The sequence below is a fragment of the Dromaius novaehollandiae genome, chromosome 5 (assembly GCF_036370855.1).
Source record: "Dromaius novaehollandiae isolate bDroNov1 chromosome 5, bDroNov1.hap1, whole genome shotgun sequence".
NCBI lineage: Eukaryota > Metazoa > Chordata > Aves > Casuariiformes > Dromaiidae > Dromaius > Dromaius novaehollandiae.
The window spans coordinates 48,960,276-48,981,631 of NC_088102.1; the positions used below are offsets into that span (position 1 = coordinate 48,960,276).

The window sequence follows — 21,356 nt, forward strand, 5'->3', positions numbered from 1 at the left end:
GGGTTGTGTGGAGGAGTTAGATCTATAAATAATTTCTTTCTGATTTTGAGAGAGACAAATGCCGGCATACATCATCCATGTTCTGTTTCCCCTCCTCCTGCAGAAGGTAGCATATCCAGCTTTATACATGCAAAGGTTTCTATAAAATTTCTATTGACTGTAGGTCCCTGAAAATGCAAAGCACAAACCTGATTCTGAGCATTTTAATTAACGTACATCTAAGTAAGTACATCTAACATGTTTAGGTAAGACCCTAACACGAATGTCAGTGTCTTACTAGTGAAGTCAGACTCGGAGTTTAGAAGCCTTGGAAGATCACTGTTTTTCACTGCATCCCCAATCCTTTTTCTCTCCCAAATGGAAAATCTTGGTCAGAAGGCATCCCAATCAAGCTGCGGTGGGTTTGGCACGTAAGCCTGGACATTGTATTGCTGTGTGCCTGTCACTTAACACCTCGCTGAAACTGTCACTTAAGCCCACTGAAACCTCAAGGCCCTTCATAGGGCTTTTGGCCTGGAACCTCTGCCAAACTGGAGCTTGAGGTAACTTTTATGGTAATCCAAGTTTTAAACAAGCATTTATTTCACTGGTCAGAAAGCAGATTATCCCTCCATACAAATCACTTGTGCTGTTATTTTTGTGCAAAGAGAACGTTATCCCTCGTTTCATTTCACTGTCATTCCCTCTGCTTCTGTGGCTACCTGTGAATATCGGTTGATCTGCCAGAATCAGGCAAGCTTTTAAGAAAATGAGTTTTGACATTCCTTTCCTTAAGATGATCCCTTGTTTTTCAATTACTGCTTTCTCGCTTGGAGGTTCCTTAAGGTAACGGCGGGCGGGTTCGCGGGGCGGCAAGCAGGTGGCAGCAGCGCCACGCCGGAGCGGCCGCGCTCCCGGTCCCCGCCATCAAGTGTTAACGCGCCCGGCCAATGGGTGCCGAGCTGATGGGAGGTAATTGGGTAATTGTATTTTACTGATCACAAGCAGAGAAAAGAAGGGGGGAAGGGGGGGGGGAAGAGGGAGAGAACGGAGGGGGAGAAGGAAGAGCGTAGCCAGAAGATTGGCCCTGGGACATCTGCGAACCCTAGGGTGCCCCCGAAAGGTGGGGAGCGAGGGAAAGGCAGAGCGACAGAAAAGTGGAGCTACTCGCAGCAGCACCAGCAGCAGCTGTCTGGAACTGGATATATACATACATGCGTACGTACATGCACGCACACGGGGGATTCAAGCTGAGGCTCATGGCAGGGAGAAGGGGCTTCTGCCGTGCAAAGGGCTGTGCGTTTCAGGGATGAAACTAAAAACTGAAAGAAGCGGCAGCGCTCCTGGGAATGTGTCATCTTGGAAGGGAGGGAGGCAGGAAGGAAGGAAGAAACGGGGGAAGATAACTGGCATGTGGAAGAAGATGGGAGCCTAACTCACTGCTGTGCAGAAGGGAAATCCAACTTGTAGATCTGAAATACACGAGGCTGAGCTTGGAAATGAGATCGGACCTGCACTTGAAATAGAGAAAGAGAGGAAAAGGGAGGTAGATACTGGAGAGCTTTTATCCTTCTCCCCCTCTCTCTTTCCCTCTCTCCCCAAAGAAGAAATAGAAGTTTATGCATCTCGGTGCTGCTGGATCTTTATAGCTGCTGGACAAAAGATGGAGAGGAAGCTGAAATGAAGAGCAAAGGGAGCCCGGTGCTTGTGAAATTCACAGCTAAGAGGACAAATCCCACCTCCCCAGGGTTTGTCTGTGCCCCACCGGGGGAGTTTTAACATCAGAAGGATTTTGAGAAGTGTGTGTGTGGCGGGGGGGGGGGGGGGGGGGTGACAAAGGGGAGAGTGGGCGTTAAAAACACGCATCCCAAGTGTTTAAAAAATAACGAGGGGATGGATTTATTCTTGACAGCTGGTGGGAACCTTGAATTTTTCTCCACTCCCTCCTTCCTTCATTCCATTTAATGCGAGATTATGAAAATGCAGAGGAGTTGGAGGCAAGGCAAAAGGATATAACGTGGAGTTTGAAGCGAGGAGAGGGTGCCGATGCTGTGGATTGCTGGCTTCTTGCTGAAATCAAAAATCCAGTTGCGCACTGGGTTGTGATCGGAAATCTAATCAGATCTTTGGAGGGGGGAGAGAGACTAAAAGTTTATTGTTTTGATACACACAGATAAAAATTTCAATGCAAAAGGAAGTTCTCTGCTGAAGGAGTGGGGGGGGGGTAGGGAAAACAGAAGAATGGGAACCTCCGTTCTAATGTGGAGACGCACGGATTGGATAACTGATAGTGCAGCAAAGAAGGGGGAAGAAGAAAATTGCCTGGCAAGACCTGGATCTTAACAGCCACAACAAAATTACATTAAAAGAATACAGATGGAAGGTTCTTTAAAAAGTAATGCAGCCCTTTCTGCTCTCCAGAGAAAAACTAAATAGTGAGCAATGGAGAGCAGAGGAGCCAGAGAGGCAGAAAACCTCAGAAAAAGGAAACTAGGCAAAGGATCCACAGTGGAATGAAAAAGTTTCAGAAAGGAGAAGGACCATTCATCCTCTGTAAGGGTTTTGGTTTTTTCCTGTTATTTTAAACCCCTCTTCTCCAGCAAAGGCAAACATCAATGCTACCGCTACAGCAATTTTAAGCAGAAAAGTTCAAAGCGACAGAGGGAAGAAAAGGACAGAGAAGAAGAAAGAAAAATTGCCAGAGGGAGAGAATTTGGCAGTGTTGGGTTGGATTGGCACCTGTATGGACTCAAAGTGATTGGAAATTGCAGTTGGATATATTATATTTTTATTTTCCTTTCTTATTTTTAATTTTGGTTTGGTTGCTGAAATGAAATAGTTTTCCTAACCCCTCCCCCACCTTGGTTTTTCATAACCGCTCAGATTTCCAGCTGGATAGTCTTTGAGGATACAGTAAGTGCACTTTCCATTTTATTATTTGTTGTAAAAGAAGATATGCCCCATTGCCTCTCCTCTTTCTTCCTTCTCCCTTGTCGCTTGGTTTGATCCCCCCCACCTGTCCCCTGCCTTTAAAAAAAAAAAATCTGATTAATTCTAAGAATTGAATTTTGCTAATGGCTGGGGGGGGAGGTCGGGAGGGAATGAGGATGGAACCAAAATCCCACAGTAGCTGAAATGTGCCTGTTACTGAAACTCCAACCTTGGTAGGATGTTGCAGATGCCTGCCTCTCTGTAGCATTTGTAAATGTTCACTAGCAAAGAAAAATTTTTGAGAAAGCCCCTGCAGTGAGTGGTGGTGTGCTGCCTGATTGCCCAATCTGTACAAACTGCTGCAACTTGCATAGAATTGGATGCATGGAAGAGATTTATTTATTTATTTTGTAAGTGTTTAAAACAGAAGGGCTCCAATTTCAATCCTGGCATCCAGTCTGACATTGCAGATGAATATGGTGTTTTAACAGGAAAATTTTATAATCAGGCAGGGAGGTGAAGGGTGGCTTTTGGTGGGAGTTGAGGGGGGTAGGAAAAGAGGTGGTAATGGATTTTGAGGACGCAGTACTGAGAGAAACACTGTGTTTTACACTCCATTGCTAAAAGCAAATAGTAGCAGGCAGAGAGAGGGCATTCTGCTATTGAAGAGGAGTTTTGAAAACTGCTGTACAAGCCACCCGTGCCCTCCAGATCTCCTAGGAAATTCTTTGTGATTTTGTGGTGAATCCTGGCTCCCCTAGGACTTCCATGGCATTTGAAGGAGATTTACTTTGATTGACAGGCAGTGAGGATACTATGGTATTAGGAGGTTTTTGTTATTACCATGATAAAAATAATAAAAAATAGCTTGTAGCTTGTGGGGTTCACAGATTAGCAATGATGTGTAAGTAACAAATCAGTAAATGTCTGTCTCTTTCTGGAGAAATGTGATGTGGGGGTGTGGAATAAAGGCAGGATAAGATGGTGTTTAAAATAGAGGTCCTTGTGTTCCTGTGGGAAAGAGTGCCACTTCTGTCCCCTCTCCTGGCACGACTGCTTGCCTAGTAGATAGGGATTTTCTTCCTCTTTTTTCCCCCTTCTGTCCTCTCTCACCTCCACACTCCTCAACCTTGGCCTTTGCATGTAGAGGCTCCAACTGGAAGTCTTTATTAGGCCAAATTTGGTGGAGGAGGAGGGAAGGAAACACATAATTAAATGAACCATTGGACAGATATGGACATTTTTTGGCAGGCAGGGTGCAGAACTAGCTTTGCCGTTCATTTTACTTTTCTCTAGCTGCAATATTCTGGAGGTGGGGAAAGAAGTAGGGATGGGAAAGGTGTTGGTAGAGCCGAATCTTCATTTTAACGTTTTTTTTTTCTGGCAGTGTTTCCCCCTTCTCAAGCTTCCTGCATGAAGCAACAGAAACCTGTGCTCTAACTTCCCTGGCTAAATACATAAATAAATATTAACCTCTTCCTTTTTTCCCCCGTTTCAAAATTCTCTTGCATCACCACTGTTATTTCACGTAAGCCTCTTATATTTCTTGGTGTAAAGGAAATGAGACCTTCTGCCATTCAAATGTGTCCCATGTGCTTCTGTTTGGAGGTCATGCCTCTTAAGCATTGGCTACTTGTAGAGGATTACAATTTAGGGTCCAATTCTGCTCCTGAGGAAATCCCTGGAAGTTTTTGTTTTGCCACACGAACGAATCAGACCCTTTGCACTATTGTGTTTAGATAAAGAAGGAAGCAGGCACAACAAAAATTGTTCCTTCCAGCTCCAGTTACTCTTGTCCTTCTCAGTATTCCGTAGCTAAATCATTTAGCATGAAACACTTTTGCCTCCTTTATTTCTCTGGGCACACGTTTCCTGGTGGGACACTAAGTAGGTAGTAAGTTTGCCAGCATCTGAAAATAAGCAGAAAATTCTGCTCTCCATTGCTTCTTGTATTATTATAAGTCTGTGCCCTATTGTGGTCTACACTTACATCAGCAGTTGCAGTAATAGAGCAGCTAAATTTATGTTAAGCTGCTCAGTAATTACTGGAGGAAAAAGAAGCTGGCTAAGGAAAAGGCATCTCCAAGCTTTTCCCTGGATTGCTGTCAAGTGAGCACATAAACAGAAAATCTGATAGAGCAGGTCTACTTTTTGACAATAGAAAGCTGCCACAGGTGCCTCATTCATTTTGTACAATAACTAGCAGGAGGATTTTCTTGATGTGATAAGGAAGCACTGGCAAAATTTAGCCACCAGTTTGGGCTGAAATAGGCAAACCTTGTTAACATTAAAAATCTGAGGATGTATGTCTGCTTCTAAAGAGGCTACAGTTTCACACTTCAGTGAATCATTCACTTAATACAGTAGTCAAAGACACATGGAACAGCTCTGAGTTTAACTCATTCAATCTCATAATAGGGCTGAGTTTAGAATTTCTCAGTGCTTGTGCTGGGACTTATCCAGAGCCCCAAGAACTGGTCCTAAAAGAAATGGCAAAAACATCTATCCAAACATGTACCTAAATGAGGAGCAACCTGCTTGTGCTTGAGCACAGGTGTATCATTCAGCAACATATGCTGATCCTGTGGGCTGTCTCCTCTTCTGAAATGTGGGCAATCTATTCAGTAATGACCTCGGGCAGCTAGGAATTTGGCGCTGTACAGTGGCCCATTCTGTATATATTTAGGTGCCAAGTGCTAGTACAGAAGGAAGGAGAAAGCTGTGTTTGAAGAGTCCTGCTATGTTTGCTGTAGTTGTTTTCCAGAAGGTCAGAAATCATGAATCTCAAACTTCAAGTTTCATTGGCAAACCGTTGTTTAGTAATGCAAGGGGGTAGCTAGTGCGTGTCTTTTCACACATCAGGAATGATTTGCATTGATCTAGACCAGGAGCAGGTTCAGGTTGCTGGAGGAGCAAATTCTGTGTCACAGTATCTCCCACCCTGATAGCATTAGCAAGTAAAAAACAAATTTTTGAAGTGGGTGAGATCCAACAAAGAACGTCTGAGATGTAAATAGATAGAAGCAATCATGTGAAACTAGAGAAAGAGAGGGTTTCCCAAGATACTGTCATGGCTTCCATCATCTAGGCTTTAAAATAACTTACCTGTGACCTAAAAAGCTGTGTCCCATTCACATGAAAATGCTTGCTGTTGCAATACGAGACAGGAATATTTTCTGCAGGGCTCAGGCCGGGTTTTTAGTAAGTGCTGAGAGAGCTTGGTGCTGGTGAGAAGCACAAGCTAGACTCAAGCGAGTGAAGGCTCAGTATATTTGCTGAAGGAAGGCACTGTGCGCTGTGGCAGCGTGCTGAAGCTGCCATCTCAGTCCTGCCACTGGCCTTTGCTTTGGCCTGGAGATGGCCCTTTGCTTCTGGTTGCCAGTGAGGGAAGGAGGAGAGAGAAAAGGGTGCTGGAATTAGTGTCATTTTCAGTCTGGGAGGGAAACGACTCCAGAGAAATGCAATTAGCATCCACCAAGTTATTTCTAGAGTAGTCAAGCTGGATGGATGCTGGACTACTACTAGGAGGGAGCCTCATTCTGCAACTCCATCCATCCCCTTGCCAGCAGGTCCATGAAAAGCATAATGAAAAATATGCCTCCTTCCGTTTTAAAGGACTGCCCCCACAGGACAAGCAAGATGAGAAAGATTTAGTAATAGCAGTAGCCACGGAGGTCTGAAAGCCAGCTTTGTAACCCTCTGCAATTCTGGCAGCTTGGGCAAGGAGTTGTCTTGGAGAGCTGCTATTAGAATGGATCTCGTCTCAGCTCCCCTTAATTGCTTTTATGGTGGAAGACATTGGGGCTTGACTTGTGGCATTTTGGAGAGGTTTATTTAATCACGTTATATAGAAAAGAAGGGTCCCTGTTACTTACTATCACAGAGTAATTTCTTCCCCTGGGGGAAGAGGGAGATGAGCATGCTAGTGGTGTGTTTTAGTTGCAGATGCACAAGCGACAGTACCTGGAAATGGATTAACACAGAGTTCCTCGTAGGGAGCCTGGTTATTTTGCTATCTGTTAGAGAGAAAGGCGAAAATCAGGCGCTTGTGCACGCACACAATAAAAGAGAATGAGGATTTACATTCGGTATCCAAGGAAGCGAGAGCAGAATCCTGCAGGGCTTTCTGTTCTTTGTTTAAATGTTGCCATAGCAATATCTCAGGGCACAAGTTACATGTTTTCCACTTCTTGAGTTGAGCTTTTCTTCTTGCTCCCTGTCTCCCTCCTCACCAACCAAGGGATCTTGCCACAGAACTTTGCACAGCAATGGGCAAAGTAGCTCGATGGCTGCGTTATCTGTCCGCTCATGTGTATTTGTTTCTTCTTCCCTGTCATTTGCTAATATGTTGGAAACCCAATTAGGAGAAAATTGTTGGATGGAAGTGGAGTGTGAGGCTCTTGTTGTTAGGACATTGAACATATTACAATATTTTGTGTAGTGGTGATATGTTAATTGGATAGCTGCAGGCAAGTGAAGTGTAGCAGTCGCTGACTATTAGAAACAACAATGAACTTGCCAGGACTGAATCTATTCCTTGGGCAGATTAAAATGCATTTCAGGTATATACCAGAGCTTTTCTAAACTTAAATACTCATCCAACTGTAAGAGCTCTTGAAATTCTGTTTTCACAAAGCGGAAACGAGATTTGCTGTTGCTGCTTGTGAAAGGGAGAGAGGCAGCAATGGACTGCCGAATAAAGTCTCGCATAGTATTTGCTGCAGAGCTTGTACTTGTTATGTCAGGACTGAGGGGGTGCAGTGTAGCAGGAAAATCGAGAGAATTAGAAAGGAAGCAAACCAACCCCAAAATAAAGCAAAAAAACTCCAGCAATGATGCCTTACATTCAATTAGGTAAACCTTGCTCAGGAATATCACAGCAGAATAAGTAAAATAAATGAGTTTTCATCTGCAGACCCAGCGGTAACTCGGAGCATTTAGAAATGCCATTTGTGTGTGAAGGATCTTCTTTCAGTTATTTTGCAGCTGTGGGATCCGTACAGTCCTGTACATCAAAATAATCCTCAGAAATATGGATGTGGTTTCCTTTCGTATTCATACGGACAATGTAACATGAACTGGCTTCCTGGAAGCCCCAGTAGGTAGTGCTTCTCCATCACTATACATGTAGGAATGATTGCTTTAAGGGTTGGACCTAATGCTGAGAGCCAGTGGGTAGTATTTTTAAAAAAGTATTGATGTAGTTCAGATCTCTGGCATATTTTATTTTTGCTTATAAACCTCTTCACTTTCATGTCAACAATCTGGGCACTCATGTGCCATGTTAGGTAGCAAATAAAGTCAAGCACATTAAGGACTATAGAACCTCTTGTTTGTCCGTGAGGTGAGTACAGCATGGGTAATAGCAATGCAGGTTTCCTCACATGGCTTGTCAGTGTACCTGAAGGCATCACCACCTCAGGCACAGGACCACCTTAAGCAGATGCTAATTCAGTTCATGTACCTTGAACTTCCCTCAGCGTCTTTGAGATGGGCAAAAGGGTGGCGAGCTGTGATGAGGATGGGGATGGTCACCTAACTTCTCGTACACTAATCTATTGCCCACTCAGATTACTGAAACCCATCAGATTCCACTGTCTTGACTGGAATTTGAAATAGGGAGCTAGGCAAGTTTCTTCGTCATTGGGTCTTCATCAGAGGAGGCTGGGATGATGATCTATGCACTGGTATAAAGTGGGAATTCTGTCTTGCAGAGTATGAATTGAAAGGATTCTTTTGATTTTTATTCACTAATGCCTATTTTTCTGTTCTAATGCAAAACAATAATATGTAGGAGCCAGTCTGTTGTACAGTAACTTTTCCATGCAACCAAATAATGTCATTTCTTTTGCATATTTCTTTCTTCCTCTTCTCTTCTATCACCATGCAATGACGAAATCCAGTTCTGCTCCAACTAATCTCAATGGGAGCTTTGTCAATGATTTCAGTTAGGGATTGTTCCTGCTCTGTGGTTTTAGGTTTTTGTTTCTTCTCCTAAAGGAAGCACAAAACCTGTTTCAGTTCCAGAAATCAACAGTATGACAGATGCCTGTGTTTACAGACATAAAAAGGTGATCTGAATGTCACTTTGAATCAATATGCTACAAAGTCCACTTTTTCTGTCTGAATTTCTAAATGTTCCACATTTCCTTTGCAGTTTGTAATGACATTCCAGGTAGTAATGATTCTTTTTTATCAGTGTATAATGTAATAACTGATGGGTTATTGAAATCATCTGGTCCTTATTGCTGCTATAGCACAAACTCAGTTTACATTAAAAAAATCAAGTATTTTGTGAAATGTCATATTTTTCGGCTGAATTCTCAGTCACGCCTAAGAGAGTTTGGTGCTGGTGTAATTCTGAGCATTGCCTGTTCACATAAATAACTATTATGACATGTTATAGTTACGTTAACAAAAAGTTTTGGAGTTCCTCTTTTAAAGGCTACAGAAGAGGATCTGCAAGAAGAGAAAAGGGTTAACCTAAGGAGCCACAGTTTTTCCTCCCTCAATGCATACAACTTTCAAATGAAGTGCACAAAAATATATTAGATTCCATGAGCTTCATTGCCAAAGGGCATACATGTTGTGCTAAGGGCTTTTTACCTAGCTGTTTGGTTTTACAAGAATTTTCTCTGCCAGTACACTATTTGTGAGGCCTTGTTTGAGAGGCAAGGTCTTCTACAAGTGGTTATATATTATTTTTCCAGAGGCAAACTTTTATATTTGTTACATCATTTAAAGAACTGAGGTTCATTTCCCTTAGAGTTGTTGATGGCACAGCTACTAAAAGGAAAGGATGGTGACCCCATTAGCCTTTCAGGTTGCTCAGATGTAGTGCACAGTCTCCTACTTCAATAAGATTTTTATTGCATTTAATGCTTGTGTGAATTTTGACTGTATATGGTGCAGGAAATTAAAACCATAATGGATTTCTCTTTTGGACTGGAAAGTGGTCAAAAAAACTCACCTTCAGCGAATATTCCTGTTGATATTCCTCTTTCTGTAATGCACATTTCACTGAGCAGACTAGCCCTGAAGATTGAGTTATATACGCTAAGTGACGGACTGGACGTATCTGTTTCAGACTACTGAATCAAACCATAGCTTAAGATGAGTTACTCCTTAAGCACCTTTCTGTAATGTGTGGAAAAAATAATTGTGTTTTTATGGGAGATTTCAGTTTTGGGGATATATATGAAAATCTCATGCAGTGATAATGAAATATCATTAAGAGTTGCAGAGAACTATAGATAATAATTTCCTATCACAAAATGTTTTGCATCAGATATCAAGTATCATCTATATCAGATTTTATTGTGCCAAAGAACAATGAAGTTGATCGTTGCCTATAGCAAATGAAAGATAAAATGCAGCCAATAATGCTGCTTCAGAAGGACCTATCTTCTAAAGCTGAGGTAAATTATGAGAAAAATTGATTGGAGAGAAAATATAGATGGAAGATTGTGAAGAAAGGAGAATATATTATTTTGCCAGAGAAAAACCCAAATCATGAAAGAATTCATGTTTGACTATGAGGCTGTCTTTGATACAAGAGAGGATGAAGTAAAAAATTTAAAAATTAAACCAAAATCAAAACAAAGTAGCATAGAGTAGGAGAAAAAAGAGGAAGACAGATAACAACCAATATAAATCATAAGCTGTACAGTGAATACAATTGGTAAGAGAGAGAATTTCCCAAAGACATCTCAAAAAATCTTGATAGGAAAGGAAAGGTGGGGTGAGGGCATGGAAGTCAGAATATGCCGTCAATGAGGGCCTCTTATTGCTGTTGCAGATATCCCACAAATAGTTTTTAGCAGTAGTGATGCAGAAATGACAGAAGTTTTCAATAAGTACTTCCGTAGCTGGACAAATCAGGATTAAGTATACTTACCATGAAAAGATAAAGGAGGTGAAAGGCTATTGGACAACATCTAGTAGGAATAAACATTTTTAAATCAATAATCCTGATATCTTTTTCCTGAGAGTACTACTAACTATATGTCTGGAAAATATTCAAACAATGCAAGTGCAATGGCCTTGTTAATCATTGACCAGTAAGTCTGACATAAGTTTTAGGCAAAATAACAGTGAATGCAGCACATGATCCAGCTGTTAGAGATTTAAAGCAAGGAAAATAATTAATGGCAATCAGTATGGCCTTATGGAAAGTATTTTTTATTAAGCAAATGATTTGGCTATAATGATATTGCAAGGTTGATAGATAAAAGTTGCCATGGAAATACAGTACACTTGAACTTTGAACTGCATAGGATACTTATTAAATAGCTTAGAAGAACCTGCCAGATATTCATAGAAATAATTGTTGTGCGGTAATATCTTTGAATGGGATTTTTCCAGTGGAGTTATGCAGATACAAAGTACAATAACTCTTTTTACAATATTTGTATCAATGATCTAGTAATATATAAATGATCACTGAGAGAAAATTGCATTTATATGTAAGTGTAAGAGGTCCACCCTTGGCCCAATAGCCAGCATCTCAACAGCTGCTAGGATGGAAATGTGAGTGTAAACTGCATGTGTGCAAATGACATACCCAAAACTGAGAGGGCAAGTCCCCAAACTGATAATGCTAAAGAGGAGAAGAAATGCAAGAAATCTTTTGAGACAAAGAAGGAGTCAGCTTGAAGAGAAGTATAAAAGAAGCACGAAAATTTGTAATGGGGGAGAAACTGGGCAGGAGAGAGAATAACAGAGCAAGAAACTGCTTTGACGTTGCCAGAAGTTGCCCCATGTCATTGCAACCTTTGGCTTGGCCTGACCAAGCTGCCATCGGATGCTGTGAGGACCCTGCATCCAGCTAGTGGAGTGACAATAGGGGATGCAACATGCAGGTCCCACCCTGTGGGTATGCATATGTGAGCTGTGGGTGCTTTCTCCCTGGCATGTCCACTTGCAAGTAGCAGGGAATGGCAAGGGATAGCACAGAGCTAGAGCACCCATGTCTCTAAGAGGAGAGATGAGCAAGAAGGGGAGCCTGCACTCCCAGCAAAGGGGGTCTACATGGCCCATGAGGATATGTGAGTGATGCTACTTTTGAGGATTTGTTATATAGGGGTGTTTAGAAATTTTTAGGGTGTTTATTTTCATTTTGTAAGTGTCTAGTATTGTGGTTTATCTCTTGTACTGCTGATCTGATCCTGCATGTATAGTTCAGTGATTGCTGGTTAATTACATGTTGTTGATAAATCAATACACCACTTTAATCCTGATTTGATTAAAATTATGTGAACTGAGCAGTTTTTCCTGCAACAGTAAGTAGTGGCAGCATGATAAGTAAGGCAGATATGCAGATACCCAGATACTGGGTACAAAATGGTATGTTTAAGAATGACAAATACAGGTTATACCTTCCGAATGAGGGACATTCCTCTGTAAAATAGAGTCTGAAAAGGATCTGGGATCAAAACAGGCAAGCAATAAGCTCTGACGGTAATGCTGTGTTAAAAAAAGATTCTGTCATGCCATTGGATAAATAAGCAGAGAAATAGAGTAGTGATTTTTAACATCATTAGGAAAACTGGAATTCTGTGTACAATTCAGTTTGCCCATGTTTTAAAAAATGTGTTGAAAAGAAAAGACACACAAAATACTTCATGGCTGAAGAGGAAGAAAATATGCAGTGATAAATTTAAAGTGCTCAAACTGTAGTTTATTGAGTAGGAAACCTGAGAACTGATGTGATTAGTGAATGAGAAAAAAATCGGGTGTTTAAATGTTTTCCAATGCAGCAAATAAAATGCTAAGAAGGAGCAATAGCTGGAACCTGAGGTCTCACAAATTCAGATTAGAAGTTAAGAATAGATTTTTAACAGTGAAAATGATTCACCATTTTAACAAACTGCTTGGAGAAGTTCTATTTTCCCCATCTCTTGGTGTCTATGTACACAGATTGGGTGTCCTTGTGGAAGAATGTTGTAGCGAAGCATACATTACTGGGTTTGCTGTATTGCGACGTTCAGGAAAAGCAGACTAGATGATTCTGAGGTCCTTGTAGTCTCAGCCTGTGATTCTGTAGGTAGAAGCAATGCAGCCTTGACATTCATAATCCATCTTCCAGTCCCCATCAGCAACAAACATGTCTAGCTTGTAACGTGCAAGAGACTCCCAAAGGACAGAGGATTTTATGCCCATCCTCTCTGCTGAGGTTGCTAGCACAAGGCGCCAGAAGTTTTGGGTGGACAGCTTCTTTGTGGCAGTAGTCTGACTGAACCTCAGTACCTGAGACTTCTATCTGGTTGGTTGGAAAAAATGTCTTTTGAAGTTGATTGATTTGTCAAATCTGAAATGTTTTATAGAGATTCATTTTGAAGACTGCTGAGAATGAACAAATATTTGCCATGCATATCTACCTCTGTATTCAGTGGCCCATCCATTAACTTATCGTGGTGATCAAGCTTCTATCTCCTTCATAGTTCATGACAAATTGAGTAAGAGTGGATAGATTTGCAAGCTTTGGGTATTGTACCTCTGAAACACTGGCTTCTCAGCAACCTGGGCCTCTAGCCTGAAAGAGTCCATTTGTTTGAGCTGACACAGAACTTTGACACCTAAATCCAAGGGAGTCAAATGTGTGGGCTCAGAGCTTCTTTCTAGTGTACTTTTCTGGATATGAATCAGCTTTTGAGATAGTTGGTCTTGGTGCCAGCTTGATTCCCTTTCATGAAGAATTTCAAAACTTCTTTTCCAGTCTGAGATAGACTAAATATAGGGGTATCAAAGTTGGTATACCTTGCTGCCTATTTCTGTGTACTTACAGGCAACTAAACAATACTCTGTTTGTATTTTTCTCGTGCTACCTTACATGCCAATAGCTGTTAAACATTTTAGACAGGAAATATATTTTTTGGTCTTCATAAAATAACTTCATTTGCAGACTTGATTTTTGTTTGTTTGCTTGTTTTGCTAGTGTGTGTACATGGCTTAAAGGGGAAGGCATAGAAGAGCAAAGAACAAAATTAACTTGACCCTGCACCTGTGCACAGTTGCTTTAGGTGGTGTAGGCTGCAACTATGTGCAGTCTGACTGGGCTGTCTTCTAGTTTTTATAGTTGCTCTCCTTCTAATTTCTGGGACAGGATGTGTCCTAAACCCTTGTGGAGAAATTACTGATGGAAATCTAAAACAAAGGTATATATTTCATAGTTAGAGGTGAGATCCATGGTCACTCAGTTTAGTTTTGAGTTTCATAGTGTGTTTCATAGTCCAAGCCAGATTTTTGTGTAATGCTTCCTGCATTCAAGAGCCTTCCTAAAGTAGCTGGCGATTTCATTGTTACAACTGAATGTGGTTGATTCGAGAGGTCACGGACTGTGACAAAGTGTATGTTCTCCGATAGCAAAGGGCGTTCCTTTGTAGGTAACTATATTCAGTCACTATCAACTATAAACGGCCACGAGGTTCTGTGTCCTGAGATATCTAGTCCTCATTTCTTTCTCAAAAACAGTTGCCAAATGTGTACATCTTAGGAGGTCCTGACCTAATTAATGTTTCCAGGATGCGCACTCTGTCTGTGATGCTGCAGCAGTACCCGTGTGCAAGGAGGCGTATTTTGCAGTGACAGGTTGAAACAATCATACTTTTTTTTTCATCTCTGACCTCCCTTCCCCACTTATCATTCTCTGCTCATGCAGTATACATCAACTGCAGCTAATGAAAATGTAAAACAATAGTGTATCCTTTGATACTAAATTTAATTGTCTTCTCATTACTGTTCTGTAGGCAATCACTGAATAAGATAATAGGACATATTCTTCCAGTAATGTGCTTCATGAGGTGCTGTTCAGCATTACTGTGTCATTGTATCCAAAGGAAAGCTAAGACTTATTAAGCCCGATTTTCCTTGTGGCTTGTATTGTCATTTATCACTGAGCAACGCTGGGATTCTTACACAATGAAATCAAAAGAGTAGTATTTTATGCTGTCCTGATGTAGGTAGAAATGACTATATACGAGGCAGTGGGAACTTGAGTCCTTCATAGAGGAATTAACCAACCTTCCTTTTCAGTACAGCAGGGACAGCTGAAAGCCTGCTGACCTTTGAAATATTCCTGATTTTAGGAAGCTCAGGATGTGGTTAGAGACAAGGCTGTACTTCCAATAAAATCCTGCTTTGGCTATTTATTTTGCTATGCAAAATACTGTGACTTTTAGAAACTACTCATCGATAGAATTTCTCTTTAGGTTATTTTTTTTTCTTTATCTTTGTTTTCTTATATTCTGCTCCTTTCTGCACTCTCTACCATACTCTGGATACGGATAAACAATCTTATTTTTGAAGGGGTATGGAAATGTGTTAAATAATCTAATTGCTTGTCTATGGGAGAAAACTGTGGATGGTATGAATTTATAATACACTAACCTGCATTTAGGCTGCACTAAGAGTGCTGACATAGCTACCGCATGTTAGGTTACGATACACAGACACTCTTAGTACTGACTAAGGGTATCTGCCTGGGCTTCTGGCGTGCAGTAATTAGCATTTTAAAAATTTGTACCTGATCTATATCCCCAGTCATTTTTCCATGTGTATGTTCCCTCTGTCTTGGATTTTCAAGGAAGTAGGTTACATGTCCAAATCCTTTACTGCTCCCATAGAAGCCAGTAACTCCTATTATTGAAATTCTATCAAACTGACAGTCTAGGATAATTTCCTCATTATGTTTTTGTTTGTGCTCTCAGCACTTCCAGGTTTTTTGATTTCATGAGGCACCCTTTTCATATGTATCCCTCATTTTCTTGCACACACTTTATGCAATGTTTAATTCATTAGAGTTTAAATTGATGAAGATATTATTTAAATATAGCTAAAAAGTTGCATCATAGTTCCATTAACTTATTATGAGCAGCAACTATTTGGGAGTTGGGAAAACCAAAGCCTAAGTCTAGCAGAAAGTCTTGCCTGGGATATACCCTTTCTCACCCAGTCCCTCCCTAACTTCCCTTGTTAGAGGTTCATGTAATAACCTCTCAAACCAGTCACCTACCTAGGGACCAGCCAAATAATTACAGGGGCCAACATGAATTCAGTTTGCTGACTAGTAAAGCTAACTCTGGCTATATTGCTCCTCACGTCCTGACTAGAGTTCCTTATGGATATTGTCTGTCTGGAGCTCATCTCCTCCCAGCGGCAGCAGAATTCAGAGGCTTTTTCTCTCGTGCAGAGGTATCTTGCAGACTATGGTGGTCCACAGATTCATATCTCAGTTTTCAACAGGATGTTTGATGGATATTGATATGAATCTGTATCTTTTTTTCTTGGTTCACTCTTGATTCACTTTCTTAGTTTCAGAAGTCAAAGTTAAATTTTACTGCTAGATTTTCATTGTGAACCAAAGTGACATTGCATTGCCTTTACTGGATCTCTTTAAAAGAGCCACTGGGGATCTGTTAGATCAGAACTTCATATTTGGGCCAGTTTTGCACAAGAATATATAGAAAGCTGCTAAGTTTGAAAACCTCCTAAGTTGCATTGACTGTTTTAAATGTCTGTGAACTAGAATGAATCACTGTAATTGAATCAGTGGAAAATGATGTATGTGCTGTCTCAGTGCTAATGTGGTAATGTATATGCTGTGCAAAGTAAATTGATGAATGGTTTGAAGAAAAGTTGCTGAAAACAAATATGATACAACCTAGATGCCATTTTTCCATATCTCTGCTCTCTTACTCAAAGTTGTAACCCAAACTAAAGTTAACTGCCAAAGCGAAGGTGTTACAATGCTGTTTGTGCAGAATGTGCATATAAAATGTCATAGGTTAATATTATATGTATGTGTTAGTATCAAATGGTATAGCTTAATAATCAAAGTGATGACAAGCAAAAGATTTTAAATGTCCCATTATACTGCTATCCTTCTCATCATAAGATCCCCAGAGTTCATCCTGTGTGAGAGACTGTAGGCAGCAGATAACTAGGCTTTTTTCCAGATTGCCAGTGTCCAGGAGGAGATGTGGGAAGAGCCAGACTTCTTAAAGTATATTTCTATCATTTATGAAACCATTACCAAGAAAAGCTTACTCAGTGTCCAGCAATACAAAAATGCCTCAGCATTTGTCTGAAGAGACATAAAACATTTGGCTTCAGTTCCAGCTCATCCAAATATTGTATTTTTTTAATAGAAGAATATGGAAATATTTCAAGTTTTGACTAAAACTAATACAATTTATCTAATTAGCTTTCACTGAAGTGTTTTGGAAGATGATGTACACTAAGTAAAATGTTGTTCCCCATTAGAATGAATTTGAGGAAGGTGGCTGTGGCATCTGCAAAGCTGCTTTCATAAATGTTCTGTAATAAAGACAAATGAAAAAAAGTTCTTTGATTCAGGCAGTTTGCTCAAGTACACAAAGAAATAGCATGGCATCTAGGAAATTCTGTCTTTTAATATTAATTTGTCTATATGACTTCGCATCATTCTTGTTCTGAAGACCTCAAGCTTCAGGTTTCTTTATTCTGCGAAACTGAATGCTGTTTGTCTGTTCCACAGAGTTCTTCTGCATGATTAAATTATTAGTTTCTCTGAAAATAAAACCAAGCCAAGAATATATTTTATCAGTTAGAATAGGATTGCTTTTGGGTAACAAATATTCTGCTTCTGCCAGAGATTGCCCTGTGGTTAAAATTCAGCCATGACTAGTAACCATTCAAGGTTTTGTTAGCATATAGAGCTGAGCCTATAAGTTAGTACATACTAACTGAAAACCTGACCTGTGTGGCAGTTTATGTTTAGGTTGCACAGATAAATATATAATTGTCTTAAATATTTAGACTTCATATGAAAAGTCAGGCCTTTATCTGCAAACTGGAGATGTGCTTCCTTCATTTTATCATTTCAGATTCCTGAGTATATATAGCATCTAGCATAATAGGGTCTCAAGTAAGTAGAATAGATAGGTTTTGATACGGTAAGAGAAGAATATTTATTTGAATTTCAGAGGGATGAACTCAGGAACATGATGACACTGTGTTATAGGCCTGTGATATGGTATCAGATGTAGGAGAGCTTGAAGGCTATGTACAAGGTAACATCTAAATTCAGCTAGGCTGTGTGCTACTTAATTTCATGTGTTTGACATTGTGTTTGTGGATTCTCCCATGTCAGGCAGAAATCAGGATATTGTGGTGGTCTGGGCCTTGTTTTCCCCTCCATTTTTAATAGGTATTTTCATTAAAGTTATGTGAGAATAGTTTCTACACAAGTGAAAGCTATGAAATATTTAATATATCCATCATTGTGGAATACTTTAAAGCTTCCCCTGTGTTTAAAACATCCTTTTGTCCCCTGCTGTGTTTCTTCAGGAACCACCACTATTTGCAGAATTGTGTATTCTTTCTTGTAGCCTAAGTGATGCTGGGACTGAAAGGGGGGAAGTGAACAAAAGACAGCTTTGCTGGCTTTTTCTGCCAAATGAGCTAAAAATACTCAGATTGCAAAGTACAGTGACTGAGACTATAATGATAGCAAAAGGGGAACAATATTGGTAGCTCTTTAGAGGAAAAATAATATAGTATTAAAGCATAAGAACTCAAAAGAGGGCAACTAGGTGATTTTTTGAAATAGTTACCCTTTCCTGAGCATTTCTCTAGCTCTGTTTAATGAAGGGTTAAAAACTTCTAAGATATGGTGCTGTTCTCACCGGCTCTTCTATGCAGATGGGCCAGCAGACTGGAATGAAGCCTATGCACAGGTAGTTGCATTATAGAAAAATACCAGGGAAATAGTCTTTTTTGATATCTTTAGCAAAGCACCTACTTCCGTAAATCTCTCTGTGTAGGAGGGGGTAAGACATCTCCACACATTAGTCATGTAGTTGTCAGAAGAATTATAACACTGACTGCATGGCAACTAGGTAAAGAAGTAACTTCTAAAGAAAGGAAAATGAGTAAGGTTTTTTCAAAAGAAGCAATGAAAAATCCCCCTAAACAAAAGCAAGAACAAAAAGATCAAATTTTGTATCACAGATTTCCCCCTGTACTCGGGAAAATGAGATTAGAAGAAACACATGGGTGTAGCAGAGTGGGCACTCTTGTGTAATGCGGTGGTTACTACTAGCGAGTCCTTGACTCTGGTCTTTGTGTGGACTCTGATGCGTTGGGTGAAACAAATCACACAGACCGTCTACTCAGCTTTACCTCTCTGCAACATAAGATACTTTTTCATATTGCAGGACAGATCCTTCCACACTTCATAGGGCCAAAATTTTCTATATAAGAGAGTTCAGACATCAAAGACAGTTCAATATGATTTAAGAAGTGAGAGTGGATTTAAGAAGAGGTTTTGGAAGCTTAGTTCACAGTTGCATGAAAGGTCCTTGAGTGAAAAGCATTTTATAAGTGCAATTTTTATTGCAATCAGTAGCATCATACATAATACATATCATTTCAGGGCAGAGTAAGACAGAAAAACAAAAGGACATGCACATCTTTTATCCTTAAGTATTCCATTAGTGAAACAATTCCAGAGACGTAGGTCAAAATCTTCTTTCTTATGCTTCCATCCTTAAGAAAGATTTTTCCCAGTTTACCAGCAATTTTGTGATACCACTAGCTATTTTATATTCAGACTCTTAGTGACCTTTTTCTGCTGACTTATTTTGCCTAAGGCGTAAATTGAATTGAACAAACAAATAGAAAATCATCCCTTCCTGAAAGTTAAGCAGGATTGCAGGCCAGCCAATTCTTACTCATGATACTTGTGAACCTCAGCTTATTCAAATATCGCTTTGACATTCTAGCTCTAAGTGAATAAGGACTATTTGAGTAAAAGATATCCAGGCCTGCTACACATTTTACATAGAAATTATCATTCATTCATTTTTAATTTAAATACAGGAGTGATCAGAAAGCACAGTGCCCAAACTCTGTTTTCCCCAAACTCTGTGGGATTTTACCATATTTGTCAATGCTACAGCAGTTCACAAGCTTTCAATGTGGAAAGTTCTCTGCCATAATTCACAACTTTGGTTGCTTCAGTTTCACTGCTTGATATGTCAATTTGTTGTGTATTTGCTAGGTGAACCACTGCCCGCTGCTGGAAGAAAGGTTTCTGTAGCACTCCCTGAATATATAGATTTCCTTTTTTCAATGAACTCAGGGAACTGATCCCTTTAATTTGTTTTAGTGGAAGGTTATGAGCAATTCAGTCTTGAAGCTGTAGACAGTTAATTGCTGAGTGATGATATCTGAGGTGATTAGAAAGAATTTTGGCTGTGTTAAGGGTCAGGACCTGATACAGCTCATGTTGACTTGGAGTGAGAGAGATTCAGCCACAACAGTGCTTGCTCCTCCTACCTAGCCCTTTGTAAACATGGGTGGAAAGGTATAAAGCCAGCAACTGGCATTATGTATCATTTTTGAACCAGCAGTAAAATCTCTGAAATTGAATCAACGCCTTTCAGCCTACGCTCTGTCCTTAGCCAGACACTTGCCTCCTCCCTCTTATGCAAATAAGCAGCTAGGGAGCCTGGGAGAAGCCGCCGGCTTTGGGATGTGACTCGGAGGTCAACAGATTCAGACTCGCAGGGGAGAAGTGAAATTCACAGTTCAGGGCAATTTACTGTGAACACCCTGCCCTAGGAGCCTTCCCACACATCCAAAGGCCTTGGTGATGTCTCCTTTTCCCAGCTTAGGTTGCTCACCCTGAGCTTGCGCGGGAAGGCATGCCTGCTACTGAATCAGAAAATACTCTAGTGACTAAAAACTGCTTATGTGAGCAAGGCTTTTCAGGAGGAGATGTTTGGTCAAATTTAAGGTTCTCATTACAGTGTTACTGTTTCCATAGTTGAATCACTGCTTAAAAGCCACACATTCAGTAAAACAAAATTCAGTAAGAAGTCTGACAGGGTGAAAATGTAGTGCTAAGTTCAAGGCTATACAAACGCATCTATGTTGTGTTTTCCAGTTTCATCCTTCTTTTTTTTCTTTTTTTTAATTTTCCTTTTCCTTTTTAAACCCATCTGTGGAGGTAACAACACAATTAGGACATCTAGATCTATATCACCAACTTGCTTGCTTTTGCTTGGCACATTAAATATCTTTTAAGAATTGTGTTTAACACAGAGTCTTTGTCTTTTTCTTTTGAAAGGTCCTTTGAATAGCTTTAGCGAATTGCTTAATTGTTTATTGATCTTATAATTATTCAGTTTGTTACTCCTTTTTTCTTTTTTTTCCCTTTGCATTACTTCATGCTGTTTTAAAAGTCCTGGAAAAAGTTTATGTTAATTCAGAGGCTCTTATCAAAGTTTTCCTCATTGTTTAAATTGTGTAGAGCCAGAGTGTTAAGGAAATAAGTTATGTAGAAGTTCCTCAGCAGTTAATGAACTAAATAAAGGAGAAATTGTCCAAATGTTCAGAGTTCATTTCTCACACTGTAAGCAGAAGATAGTTGTGGTCCATTTTGCAACAGGCTACTCCCACAG

The 21,356-nt window shown here is 40.2% G+C and overlaps 1 protein-coding gene across 12 annotated transcripts in view; it reads left to right on the forward strand.

The window, feature by feature from the left end:
• Nucleotides 1-21,356, forward strand: part of LRRC4C (leucine rich repeat containing 4C) — a 546,204-nt gene that overhangs the window by 443,186 nt on the left and 81,662 nt on the right. For 4 of the 12 annotated variants that reach the window (XM_026097696.2, XM_026097699.2, XM_026097700.2 and 1 more), the window contains exon 1: nt 1,815-2,892. The exons of the other annotated variants lie outside the window; for them this stretch is intronic. The gene's annotated coding sequence lies outside the window, so the exon portion shown is untranslated. Of the gene's footprint in view, nt 1-1,814; nt 2,893-21,356 lie in introns of those variants that run through there. 12 annotated transcript variants of the gene reach the window in all.